Source organism: Glycine soja, chromosome 8 (genome assembly GCF_004193775.1).
Source record: "Glycine soja cultivar W05 chromosome 8, ASM419377v2, whole genome shotgun sequence".
In the NCBI taxonomy this organism is placed as follows: Eukaryota; Viridiplantae; Streptophyta; class Magnoliopsida; order Fabales; family Fabaceae; genus Glycine; species Glycine soja.
The window spans coordinates 25,947,039-25,959,784 of NC_041009.1; the positions used below are offsets into that span (position 1 = coordinate 25,947,039).

The following is a 12,746-nucleotide window of genomic DNA, read 5'->3' on the forward strand; positions in this document are numbered from 1 at the left end:
ATGGCAGGGGAAAATGGTCCTTTTTGGTAACCTGGTTCAGCCTCCTATAGTCAATGCAGACTCTCCAACTGTTCTGCACCCGAGTAGGAATCAGCTCCTCCTTCTCATTTCTGATCACTGTGAGGCCAGCCTTCTTCGGGACTACCTGGACGGGACTCACCCATTGGCTATCGGAGATAGGATAAATGATTCCAGCTTGCAAAAGCTTGGTTATCTCCTTCTTCACTACATCAAGAATCACCGGGTTGAGTCTTCTCTGTGGTTGTCTTACTGGTTTAGCTCCATCCTCTAAATTTATTCGATGCATACATGTGGATGGGCTAATACTAGGAATGTCTGCCAAGGTCCAGCCTATAGCCTTCTTATGCTTCTTGAGAACTGACAACAACTTCTCCTTTTGCTCATCAGCAAGGGAGGCAGATATAATCACTGGAAAACTCTTGCTATCATCCAAGTAAGCGTATTTTAAATTTGATGGCAGAGGCTTCAATTCTGGTGTGGTCGGCTGGACAGTGGTAGAAGGGGATGGTTTCTCAGCCTTTACCTCATAAAGAAAGTCAGAGGTATGTGTACTTCCTGAAACATGGTTAGTCCTATCTGACTCTATAAAATCAATCTCAAGAGGTAAAACACCACCACCAGGCATGCAATCAATATCACTCTCAGATTCACTCTCAGCATCAAATTCAGACATATGATCAAGTACAATTTCAGACTCAATGCATGAAGAGTGAGAGGCATGCAGATTAGAATAAAGATCAGTCATGTATTCATCAACAACATGGTCAATTATTTCAGCACGAAATACAGAAAGATCTTCAGATGGGTATTTCATAGCATCCAGAATATTAAAATGAACAGTTATATCACCAAACTCCATGGACAGTGTGCCTGCATAAACATCTATCTTAGTTCTAGCAGTTTTCATAAAGGGTCTGCCTAGAATGATGGGAACTGATCCTTGAGAAAATCCATCTTCCATATTCAAAATATAAAAATCAACAGGGAAAATCAGTTCACCAACTCTAACTAAGACATCTTCTATGAAACCAACAGGGTAGGCAACACTTCTATTAGCTAAATGAATTACCACATCAGTTGACTGCAAGGGGCCTAGAGATAGAGAATTAAAAATAGACAGAGGCATAACACTAACAGAAGCTCCTAAATCTAGCATGGCATTGTCAAACTTACTATTCCCTATGATACAAGGTATGCTGAATGTACCTGGATCTTTGCATTTTTCAGGAATTTGAGGAACAGATTTACCAATCAATGCGGAGACATTTCTGCCCATGCTAATCCGTTCACTTCCTTTAAGCTTCCGCTTATTAGTGCACAGCTCCTTCAAGAATTTGGCATATCTTGGAATTTGCTTTATTGCATCCAACAGAGGTATGTTTACCTCTACCTTTCTAAACGTTTCCAAGATCTCTTTCTCTGCCTCTTCCATTTTTTTGTTGGAAACTGCTCTTGGAGGGAATGGAAGAGGGGGAATGTGCTGCTTCTGCAAATCAGAATTACCTGTGGAAGAAGATTCACCTGCACATAAATTGTTAGGTAAATTTTTGTCATCACCTTTTTTTGGAATAGTGTGAAGTTTGGCAGGTTCATTTGCAGATGAGGAAGGTGTTACGGGTTGAGGTCCTTGACATTGCTTTCCCGACCTCAATGAAATGGCACTGACATTTTTGGGATTTTGGACAGCTTGAGAAGGCAGCTTGTCAGAATTCTGGGACTGTTGTTGATTCAATTGGGTATCCAATTGTCCCATCTGATTGGTTAAGCTCTGAATGAAGGCTCTGGTCTCTTGCTGAAACTGCATGTTATGCATAGTCATTTGCCTCACAAGTTCTTCGAGGGAAGGTTGTGGAGGGGCCTCAACTGTTGGTTGTTTCTGGGGTTGTTGCTGTTGTTGGATTGGTGGAGGAATGTATGGTCTGCTTGGGCCAGCAGCATTTTGGAAGGAAGGAGCAGGCTGCTGTTGTTGTTGCTGAGGGCTGGACCATCTGAGGTTAGGGTGATTCCTCCATCTAGGATTGTATCTGTTGCTGGAGAGGTCATAATTGCTCTGCTGTGGTTGATTTTGCTGCTGAGGTTGAGGAGGTCTATTGTAAATATTTGCAGCATAAGCTTCAGGTTGCTCAATTGCTCCAGGTTGCTGCATGGAAGGGCAAAGGTCTGTATGGTGGTCAGCAGAGGAGCACAAACCACAAACCCTTGCGACAGGTACAGATTTCTGATTTAAGGCCAGCTGGGTTACCAAGTTAACCAATGCATCCAGTTTGCCTTCAAGCTTCTTAGTTTCAGATGATGCAGATGGGTTTGTAGCTACCTCATGCACTCCTCTAATGACTATGGCATCATTTCTGGCGCTAAACTGCTGGGAGTTGGAGGCCATCTTCTCAATTAAATTTCTGGCTTCAGCAAGAGTCATGTCTCCAAGGGCTCCACCACTGGCAGCATCTATCATACTTCTCTCCATATTACTGAGTCCTTCATAAAAATATTGGAGAAGAAGCTGTTCTGAAATCTGATGGTGGGGGCAACTGGCACATAGTTTCTTAAATCTCTCCCAGTACTCATACAGGCTCTCTCCACTGAGTTGTCTAATACCTGAGATATCCTTCCTGATGGTTGTGGTCCTGGAAGCAAGGAAAAATTTCTCTAAGAATACTCTCTTAAGGTCATCCCAGCTCGTGATGGACCTTGGAGCAAGGTAATACAGTCAGTCCTTTGCCACTCCCTCTAATGAATGAGGAAAAGCCTTCAGAAATATGTGATCCTCTTGGACATCTGGGGGTTTCATGGTGGAGAAGACAATGTGAAATTCTTTCAAATGTTTGTGCGGGTCTTCACCTGCAAGGCCATGAAACTTTGGAAGCAAATGAATCAGTCCAGTTTTAAGAACATATGGGACATCCTCATCAGGGTATTGGATGCACAAGCTTTCGTAGGTGAAATCAGGTGCAGCCATTTCCCTTAGAGTCCTCTCACGGGGTGGAGGTTGTGCCATGTTCTCAGAATGTGCAAAATCAGAATGCTCAGAATCAGAATGCTGAAAATTATAATGCTCAAGATCAGGATGTTCAAAATCACCAATAACAGAATGCACAGCTTCACCAGTAATGGAATGCTCAGAATGATCAAAAGGTATAAAATGATGCCTAACTAATCTATGAAATGTCCTATCTATCTCAGGATCAAAGGGTTATAAGTCAGATGGATTGCCTCTAGTCATACACTACATTCAGCATGCACACAACTAGTTGCCTTATCATGTAAATAAAGGTGTAGGTTTGAACTACAGCTACCCTCAAATGATATCCAAATGACTTGAAATTTTGTGAGCAACCTTATAAAATGATGCGAAGATAGCACAAAAAATTTCAGACAAAAATTCAAAGTCTAACTATGAAAGCTAAAAATGGTAAGTTAAGAAAAATAAGTGAATAAAACTTGAAAAATAAAAAACTTTTGACAGAATCGCTTATTTTGGACGATGGAGACCTCAGCCCGCCAGGCTGGCTGCCACGGCGTAAGAAATTTTTTTCTACCCCAAATGCATATATAATAATTGCGATTCTGATAACCGGAGCAAAAGTTATGGCCGTTTGAAGTTTTGACAAACACAAAATTTGCTACTTTTTTGGAACTTTCAAATCTAACCAAACTAAAGGCTCTAGCTATTTTTCCCACAAAATATGGATTAAAAGAAGTTACCACAAAAAAATTCAGCCAAAAATAACAACCCTAGCTACTAAAACAAAAAATCTCAAATAATTCAGCATGGGTGGTCGCTAAAATCCGTCTCTAATTGATTTCTACTACTACTCTGTTTTTGCCGCAAGCACACTCTTCACAGCAAAACACCCAAGACTGAAACAGGGGAAACGCTTAATGGGAAAACTGAAACAGAACACACATTAAACAAAAATACCAGGACACTAAACAACATCAACACACATACTAACACAATACTAACAATTAAACATAAAACACTAGCTAGCTATTATGAACCTTTGGACACTGCTCCCCGGCAACGGCGCCAAATTTGATCGAGGCCGTACCCGAATCAAATAAACATGAAAATGCAGTAACTAGGAAGTGATCCTAGGTCGTTTCCCAACGAGCAGTGACAAACCAAATGTTCATAATATACTTGCAGTAACAATAACGATTGGGGGGGTTTGGTTGTTTAGTAATTAAAGAGCAGAACAAGTAAACTGGAATACGAAAATACTAATATTAAAAACGGGTTGTTTCCTCTGATTCAGAAGCCATTCTCTTATCCTAGGTTATGGAGAATTTGTCCCTAACAGTCAACCACTTAATCCAACCCTGTTTCAATTTACTAAGCGAAAATCAACTTAGGGTTTTCAATACGTGATTAGGCACCACATACACCAGTTAGCCCTTCGTCCATTAAGCATGAACTCAAGTTAGGCTCAGAGGCAATTAATCGAACACGAAGCGTGCACTGATTAATATTCACGAAATTGGGATAACTGGTGAAGGGAAAACTGCCAGGAACCCACATTACAAGCGAAACCTCAAAGAGAGTTGGGCTTCGTCATCAAAAGGAAACAACACTAGAAAATCTAGCCTTCCATGGATTCAAACAGAAAACGCAAATGAAACATGAAACAGAAACATAAATGAACAGAAACGTAAATGAACAAAAACGTAAATGAAAGTAGAAGAAGAAGCACGAATGAACTCGTAATTAGAAGCAGAAAACGGAAATTTGCATTAAGAACGAAAATTGTAACAAGGGAACAGAAAAACGTGAAAACCTAAAACCAAAGCTCTAAATAATGAAAATAGCAGAATAGAATGCCTTGCACGAATCCCAAGGCAACTATTTAAAAAAAAGTCACTCAAAGTCATTGGGCCCTATTACAATACTCTGGCCCAAAACGAAATAAACACTGAACAACATAAAATAAAATTGCGAAATTTCCTAATTAGAAATTAACTAAGGTAAGCGCTGCTTTATTTGCCCTCTTCAAGTCCACAACTAAAATCCGGATTAAGCCCAATGTTTCATTAATTCCTGAAATTAGATTAAAAACATCAAATTAGCTAAATGAGCCCAAATAATAAAACTGCCTAATTAATTGACAATTAAGACCAATCAATAATTAAAATGGTGCAAAAAGGGTTTAGAAAATAGAAGAAAATGATGGCACATCAGGGTCGAAGCAGCTTCTTATACTAATGTCACAAGGAATGTGGTAGTTAGATTCATAAAGAAGGAGTTGATTTGTCGATACGGACTCCCCAGGAAGATCATTACTGACAATGGCACCAATCTGAACAATAAGATGATGCAGGAGATGTGCGAAGACTTCAAGATCCAGCATCATAACTCTACCCCTTATCGGCCAAAGATGAATGGAGTTGTAGAGGCTGCAAATAAGAACATTAAGAAGATTGTTCAAAAGATGACAGTGTCATATAAAGATTGGCATGAGATGTTGCCTTTCGCCCTGCACGGATATAGAACCTCGGTACGAACTTCTACTGGGGCAACACCGTATTCCTTAGTTTATGGAATGGAAGCAGTACTCCCGTTTGAGGTAGAGGTTCCTTCTCAGAGGATCATGGCGGAGTCAGGCCTAGAAGAGTCAGAATGGGCTCAAGCACGCTACGACAAACTTAACCTTATTGAAGGTAAGTGTTTGGCCGCCAAGAGCCATGGGCGTTTGTATTAACGAAGGATAAAGAACACATTCGACAAGAAGGTACACCCGCGCAAGTTCAACGAGGGGGACCTCATGCTGAAGAAGATGTCCCACGCTGTTAAAGATAATCAAGGCAAGTGGGCCCCGAATTATGAAGGACCTTTCGTGGTGAAAAGAGCTTTTTCTGGGGGTGCTCTGATACTCACCCACATGGACGGCGAGGAGTTGCCCTCGCCCGTGAACTCCGATGTAGTTAAACGATATTACGCTTGAAATCTGGGGCAATCGAGAGGACCGTTGCATGTTCTTTTAATTCTGAGTTTTTGTTCTTCTTGGTTTCCTCCAGGGATTCCCTTCCTCTGTATTTGTCTCGTTCCTTTAAAAGAAGAAAAGATGGGTGAGGTTTTAGTCCTCCCTTTGATTTCAAACCTTGTGTTTAGATTTGTTATAACTTGAGCCCTCTTCGCTCGGTGTATGGGGGTGCCCCAAACGCTTATTTAAAATTGAATCTAACCAGCCCTCACTAAAAGAAAGTCATCGCATTAGGAACATTCATACATGCACATACACATGCATATTTTGTGGTAACAGGGGCAGGGCCTTCTTAGGTCACTGTTAGAAGTCAAGACAAGTTGACTGCGGAAATCAACCAAGGTAAGACGGTGACCGGACACGATTGGCCACAGATTTTGTTTCCTACTTGCAGGTACATAGGGACGGATGCAAGTGGGGATAGGGTCATGACCGACCGATCTTTGCCCCTTCCCGGCGCTAAACAAGCAGAGAACGTTGCTGCAAGGCAGCCCAGTATCCTTTGCATTTGCAGTTTCTTTTACTTTTGTTTGTTTTAAATAAGTAATCGACACCTAATTCTAATTTAAGTAGGTTCAAGTAGGCAAACGCTAACCCGTAAGGGAGGAAGAGACATGGTCAATGTTTCCCTCAAAAAAAATGTGGCAGGTTAGCTCGCCTGGGCGAGCAACCCCTGCATTCAAAATATAAAAACGAGGGAGGGGAACGTTTTTGCATCCAAAAAATCCCCCCCCCCCCCCTCATTCAAAAGAGAGAACACGAAGGCTTGCGGTTCTTGCTCCCTCAAGCCACTTTTGGTTGCCTTTTGCTTTCATTTTTGGTGTTATAATTCACTCCAACAAGTAAGTATTCAATCCTTGATGTTTTTTAGCTTCCCATTGGTATATTTTCTTCATTTTTTGGTGCTCCAAATTGTGAGAATGTGCTTATATTTGTGGGGCAGTTTTGGTTTGTTTTTATGCTTGTTTTCTTGAGTTGAGGATTTGAATGAGAAGGCCTTAGGCCTATGCTGTATTCTGAAGCAATGGGGCATGCCACATTGTCCCCATTCTCTTGCAATTTATGTCGAAACGTGCACCCACCAAGTGCTCGGTGAAATGCCCCAATGATGTATGAATATGATTTTGTAAAATGGGGAGAATGGGACTGTTTCTTATATGTAGGTACAGCATAGGAGATTCAAAATAGGTGCCCAAATGCAATTCCAAGCTTAGGAACCCAAACTTGTAGTTTCAATACAAGGGAACATGCTTATGGCTAGGAACCCAAAATTTGGTTTTGAATTAGAAAAGCATAAAATAGGGACTTGCTTGTAAGAATTTGGGCTGCCCCATGATTGGTACTTTGCACCTAAGTAACGTGGGAAATGCTTTTCAATAGTGTGTATACATAGGTAAATGTAAAGGGCATGAAATTCTTTGCAAAGGGTGAAGGAATATTGAGGTCACTTCCTAAATGAATGTATGATAGCACGAGATTCCCTTTTGAATGCAAGTATGTGCATAATGTAAATATCTTGCCAATATGCATAAGTGTGAGTGAAACAATGAAAGTTTGTAAGGTATATATATTTCGAGTGTGTGTAGGTAGTTTGTGATAGCAAATGTTTAGGACATAGTTAAGTGTAAATTTTGACGCAATGCCTTAAGCGTGAGAATGTGTGTTCTTTTCAAATGCATATATATGTATGACAATTAGAATGTGTTGGATGGCCTCTATGTTGATATGAATAGTAGGATATTCTACACATACGCATGTGCATAAATGTGTTACTTTAAACGTGCGCATGAGTTCATTCTAAACCGGAGGGATTAGCATGACATTTTTTGCGTTAAGACAAGCATTATCTTGTAAAACTAACTTCTAAATGTTTGTTCTCGCAGGAAATGGCCACGAGGAAGCTTGCCTCAAAGAGATCTAGGAAGGATAAAGCGGTTGAAGGAACCAATTCCGCTCTCGAATATGACAGCCACCGCTTTAGGAGCGCTGAACACCAGCAGCGCTTCGAGGCCATCAAGGGATGGTCATTTCTCCGGGAGCGACGCGTCCAGCTCAGGGACGACGAGTATACCGATTTCCAGGAAGAGATAGTTCGCCGGCGGTGGGCATCACTGGTCACCCCCATGGTCAAGTTCGATCCAGACATAGTCCTCGAATTTTATGCCAATGCTTGGCCAATAGAGGAGGGCGTGCGAGATATGAGATCCTGGGTGAGGGGTCAATGGATCCCGTTTGATGCAGATACTATCGGCCAGCTCCTAGGATATCCTTTAGTGCTGGAAGAGGGTCAGGAGTGCGAGTATGGCCAGAGGAGGAACCGGTCCGATGGGTTCGATGAGGAGGCCATCGCCCATTTGCTATGTATATCGGGGCAAGATTTTGCCCGGACTGCTGCCGGGAGACGGGTGCGGATCATGCGCACCAACATGATCACCCTGACTCAGATCTGGATGACTTTGCTGCTCAGCAACATCCAGCCCAACGACCATAATTCCGACCTCCCCCTGCCGAAGTGTCAGCTGGTGTACGTCATCCTGACGCGGATGAGTATTCACGTTGCTCAGCTAATCACTGATGCCATCTATATATTTGCAGGTATGGCGCCTACCAGGCACCCTCTGGACCCGGATAAGTCCAACAGGGCCCTGGGATTTCCCGCCTTGATCACAGGACTCTGCCAGTCGTTCGGAGTCCCTGTCGCACCTAGCAAGGTGATTCGGCCGCCCATCACCCGAGCTTTTATTGAGAAGTATTGCACACAGAGACAGGCCCAGGGGGATCCTCCGCAGGCCGCAGACGCGCCGCCACCTCATCAGGCTGGTCTAGCCGGATCGTTTGATACGGAGCAGTATTTGCGGCATTTGGTTCGCCAGTAGGCGGCCAACCACCGGGCACATGTACAGACCCATGATTGTCTTTATCAGATGAGCCTCAGCCTGCAGAGCCAGGGCTTTACTTCTTTTCCGTGCCCTACTCCGAACTAGTTCAGGACAGAGGTCGCATGGCCTGGAGATTAGCCTGAGGCCCGGGCAGGAGAGGCACCAGCAGAGGCACCATTAGAAGCTCCCGACGAGGCAGATGAGGCCCGCGAGGACGAGGAGATGACAGATTTACTTGATTTCTTAGGAGGAAGCGGGGCCACATGATTGGGAGATTCCTTGATCCATATTTCTTTTTGTTTCCATTTTTCTTGGTATATATCATCTTATTTTTGTTTGGCTAAGGGACTAACGTTTGTTTCATGTTTTGACTTTTGTTTTGTACATACATATCGTTTGAGTTGTTACGTCGGTACTTGTTTCATTGTTGTCAATAGTGTTTGTTGAAATTCCGGAACCGTGTAGAGTTTTTTATTTAGGGACGTCGTCCTAAAAATAAAATGAACCAAAAATCCTAATAAAAAGAAAGAAGCATTGTGAATAAAAGTCATGTTCATAGAGAAAAGAAAAGGGTTTATTTATACATGTATGTAAAAGGAAAATGTGTATATAAGGTTTTTGTGTGTAAATGATGCGTGGAAAGAAATTCTTGTGTGTGTGAGCAACGAGTGTATATGAAGAAACTTTTGTGTGAACTATAAGTGTGTGTTGGGAAAAATGAAAAATCTTTGAATATAAATAAGGTTTGTATATAGGCTGTGTGACGTAAAGAGAAGAGTTCTAATGCGTGTACAGAAAAAGTTTGTCATGTATAAAAATATAGATGTACAAAGGAAGGTTTTCCTCATAAAGGACCACAGGTGTATAATTTTTGTGAATATATAAAAATGAAACAAAAAGGAAAAAAGAAAGAAAGACCGCGAAGGTCGACATGTTATAGTTAAGAAGTATAAATCATTCGTAAAGAGCAAACGTATCTTCTGGAAACAAGGGACTGATGCTAAGAGTTTATTTTCCGGAATGAACCGAGATAAGGATGGATGAATTCATTGAACTGATGAAAGAACATAACTTGGAAACGTTGGGTCTGTCTGTGTAAATTCCCAACCGTAGTATCACAATGCCATAAATGGGATGCTTGAGGGCCCACCTGGCTGTAGCCATGACTAATTTTGCACGTTGTTTTCAAATCATCATTGTCACGCGTGCCTTATGGAATAATATGGAAGTTCGGCCCGAAACCGACACCTTGACACCCAAATTTGTCTCGCCCCAGATATCAAGATTGGGGTTCCCACGATAAAAGACCCCATTGAGACACAACCTTAGACCTTTTTGAACCTTGGCCTGTAAAAAAGGAATCCTCATTCTTTCCCCCGAAGCAAAGGACAGCGGAATCTCCTCAAGGGAGAGCAAATAGAATGCTAAACTCGATTTCCCAAAGAAAGGGATGGGGAAGGAAAAGTGAAAAGAAAGAAAAGGAAGAAATGGAAAGAAAGAAAAAAAAAAGAAGAAAAATGAAAATAAAGAAAAGAACAGAAGAAAGGAAAGAAGGATTCCCGATCAAAGATTGAAAAGAAGTGGAAAGGGAAAAGAAGCAATTCTCGATCAATGAAAAAAAAGGACAGAAATTCTTCAAAGCCATATTGCCACTCAGAATCATTCTTGACTGGCAATATCCCACCCCACATGAACAAAGAGGAAAAGACCGAAACACCCAGCTTCATCTCCAAAAAACACTATCCTCGAGAAAATCCTATTAGTCCGTGATCGTACGTTTGATCTTTGATTCGATAGGAAATCGTGTGCAAAATGATGTCATGGTGCAGTTATGGTTTGGGAATAGGATAAAACACTTGCCTTGTGAGTTTTATACACTATGAGTGATTTATTTTCAGCTTAGCCCGATGTTTCCCATGCATGTTCATTTGAAAGCTAAAAGTTGACATCCTACCCTTCATTCTCGGTTACAAGGAAGATTACCCTTGGCACAAGTATATTGTTTCTCTAAGATGTGGTGCTCTCGCAAATGATTTATTTTTCTTTGCAAAAAGCATGTTATCCTTTCAGGTGGAAGAACCCGGTAGACCGTTTGGTCCTGCCAACCACCCTTTCTCGGAGCCTCATGAATGTTATTGCCTAGCGCTGTTCATGTGTCCTCCACTTTCGAGTTTGGAGTTGTGTTTCATGATTGCCTAAGTGCGGACCCTCAAGGCAATCCTCCATTCTCACCCTTTTTCGGAGCCCCATGAATGTTATTGCCTAGCGCTGTTCATGTGTCCTCCACTTTCGAGTTTGGAGCTGTGTTTCATGATTGCCTAAGTGCGGACCCTCAAGGCAATCCTCCATTCTCACCCTTTTTCGGAGCCCCATGAATGTTATTGCCTAGCGCTGTTCATGTGTCCTCCACTTTCGAGTTTGGAGCTGTGTTTCATGATTGCCTAAGTGCGGACCCTCAAGGCAATCCTCCATTCTCACCCTTTTTCGGAGCCCCATGAATGTTATTGCCTAGCGTTGTTCATGTGTCCTCCGCTTTCGAGTTTGGAGTTGTGTTTCATGATTGCCTAAGTGCGGACCCTCAAGGCAATCCTCCATTCTCACCCTTTTTCGGAGCCCCATGAATGTTATTGCCTAGCGTTGTTCATGGGTCCTCCACTTTCGAGTTTGGAGCTGTGTTTCATGATTGCCTAAGTGCGGACCCTCAAGGCAATCCTCCATTCTCACCCTTTTTCGGAGCCCCATGAATGTTATTGCCTAGCGCTGTTCATGTGTCCTCCACTTTCGAGTTTGGAGCTGTGTTTCATGATTGCCTAAGTGCGGACCCTCAAGGAAATCCTCAATTCTCCCCCTTTTTCGGAGCCCATGAATGTTATTGCCTAGCGCTGTTCATGTGTCCTCCACTTTCGAGTTTGGAGCTGTGTTTCATGATTGCCTAAGTGTGGACCCTCAAGGCAATCCTCCATTCTCACCCTTTTTTCGGAGCCCCATGAATGTTATTGCTTAGCGCTGTTCATGTGTCCTCCATTATCAAGCGCGAAGCCTCTGGTGACTGGGAAATACGTTCTTCTGTTGTTTTCCAGATCGGTTCCTTCGCCAAACATGTGCATATGTGTATATGTATATTATATTCGTTGTTCTTATTGTTGTTTGTATTTTGTTTTGTGCAGAAGAAAAAAAAGAAGAAGGAGTACAGACGAGAGTCGTCATCACGGAAAGGGCAGGACGGACGAAATCAGTGTCCTATCTTTGCTTTCCTCTTATCTCCGATGAGAGGTAAGTAAAGAGGGGCAACTGTCATACCCTAATTTCGTCCGGGGATTATTATTTGATGATATACAACCTTTGATTGTCCGCTTCGAGACACTTGGCGTCCTTTGTTGCACAATGAATAAAGTCCCGAGACGTGTCAGAAATCAAAAGGAAGCAGGCTTGCGCAATCCGTGAAATTCCGTAATGTGGCGGAAATCGAAAAGAGGTGTTTTTGCACAATCCGTAAGTTTCCGTAACTTCTTCGAAAGCTAAAAAAGAGTAAATACATAATCCGTAAGGATTCGTAACCTTGCGGAAGAAAAAATAAGTATCGTTACGAAATTCGTGAAGTTTCATAACGTTACGGAAAAAGAATTACCAAAAAAATAGAAGGGGTGCATTTAGTAAAAAGGGGGTACAAATAGCAATCTGGCCCACTTGGGCCTTCCAGATCCTTCCTCCAGAAGGTTGTTGCTTCTGGAGGAAGCAACCTTGCTCGCCTGGGCGAGCTGGGTGGCAAGCTCCTCCCCTATTTTGCTATAAATAGGGGGAGGAGTGAAGAAGAAAAGGGTTCAGCCTTCTTGGCACTTCCCATTCTCTCGAAATAGCTGAGGAAAAT

General features: G+C 42.4%; 1 non-coding gene across 1 annotated transcript; it reads left to right on the forward strand.

The window, feature by feature from the left end:
- The first annotated feature begins 2,531 nt into the window (after positions 1-2,531).
- On the forward strand, positions 2,532-2,638 carry LOC114424868. Its single transcript, XR_003669158.1, has one exon. It is a non-coding gene; the product is annotated as a small nucleolar RNA R71 (small nucleolar RNA).
- Positions 2,639-12,746: the final 10,108 nt, after the last annotated feature.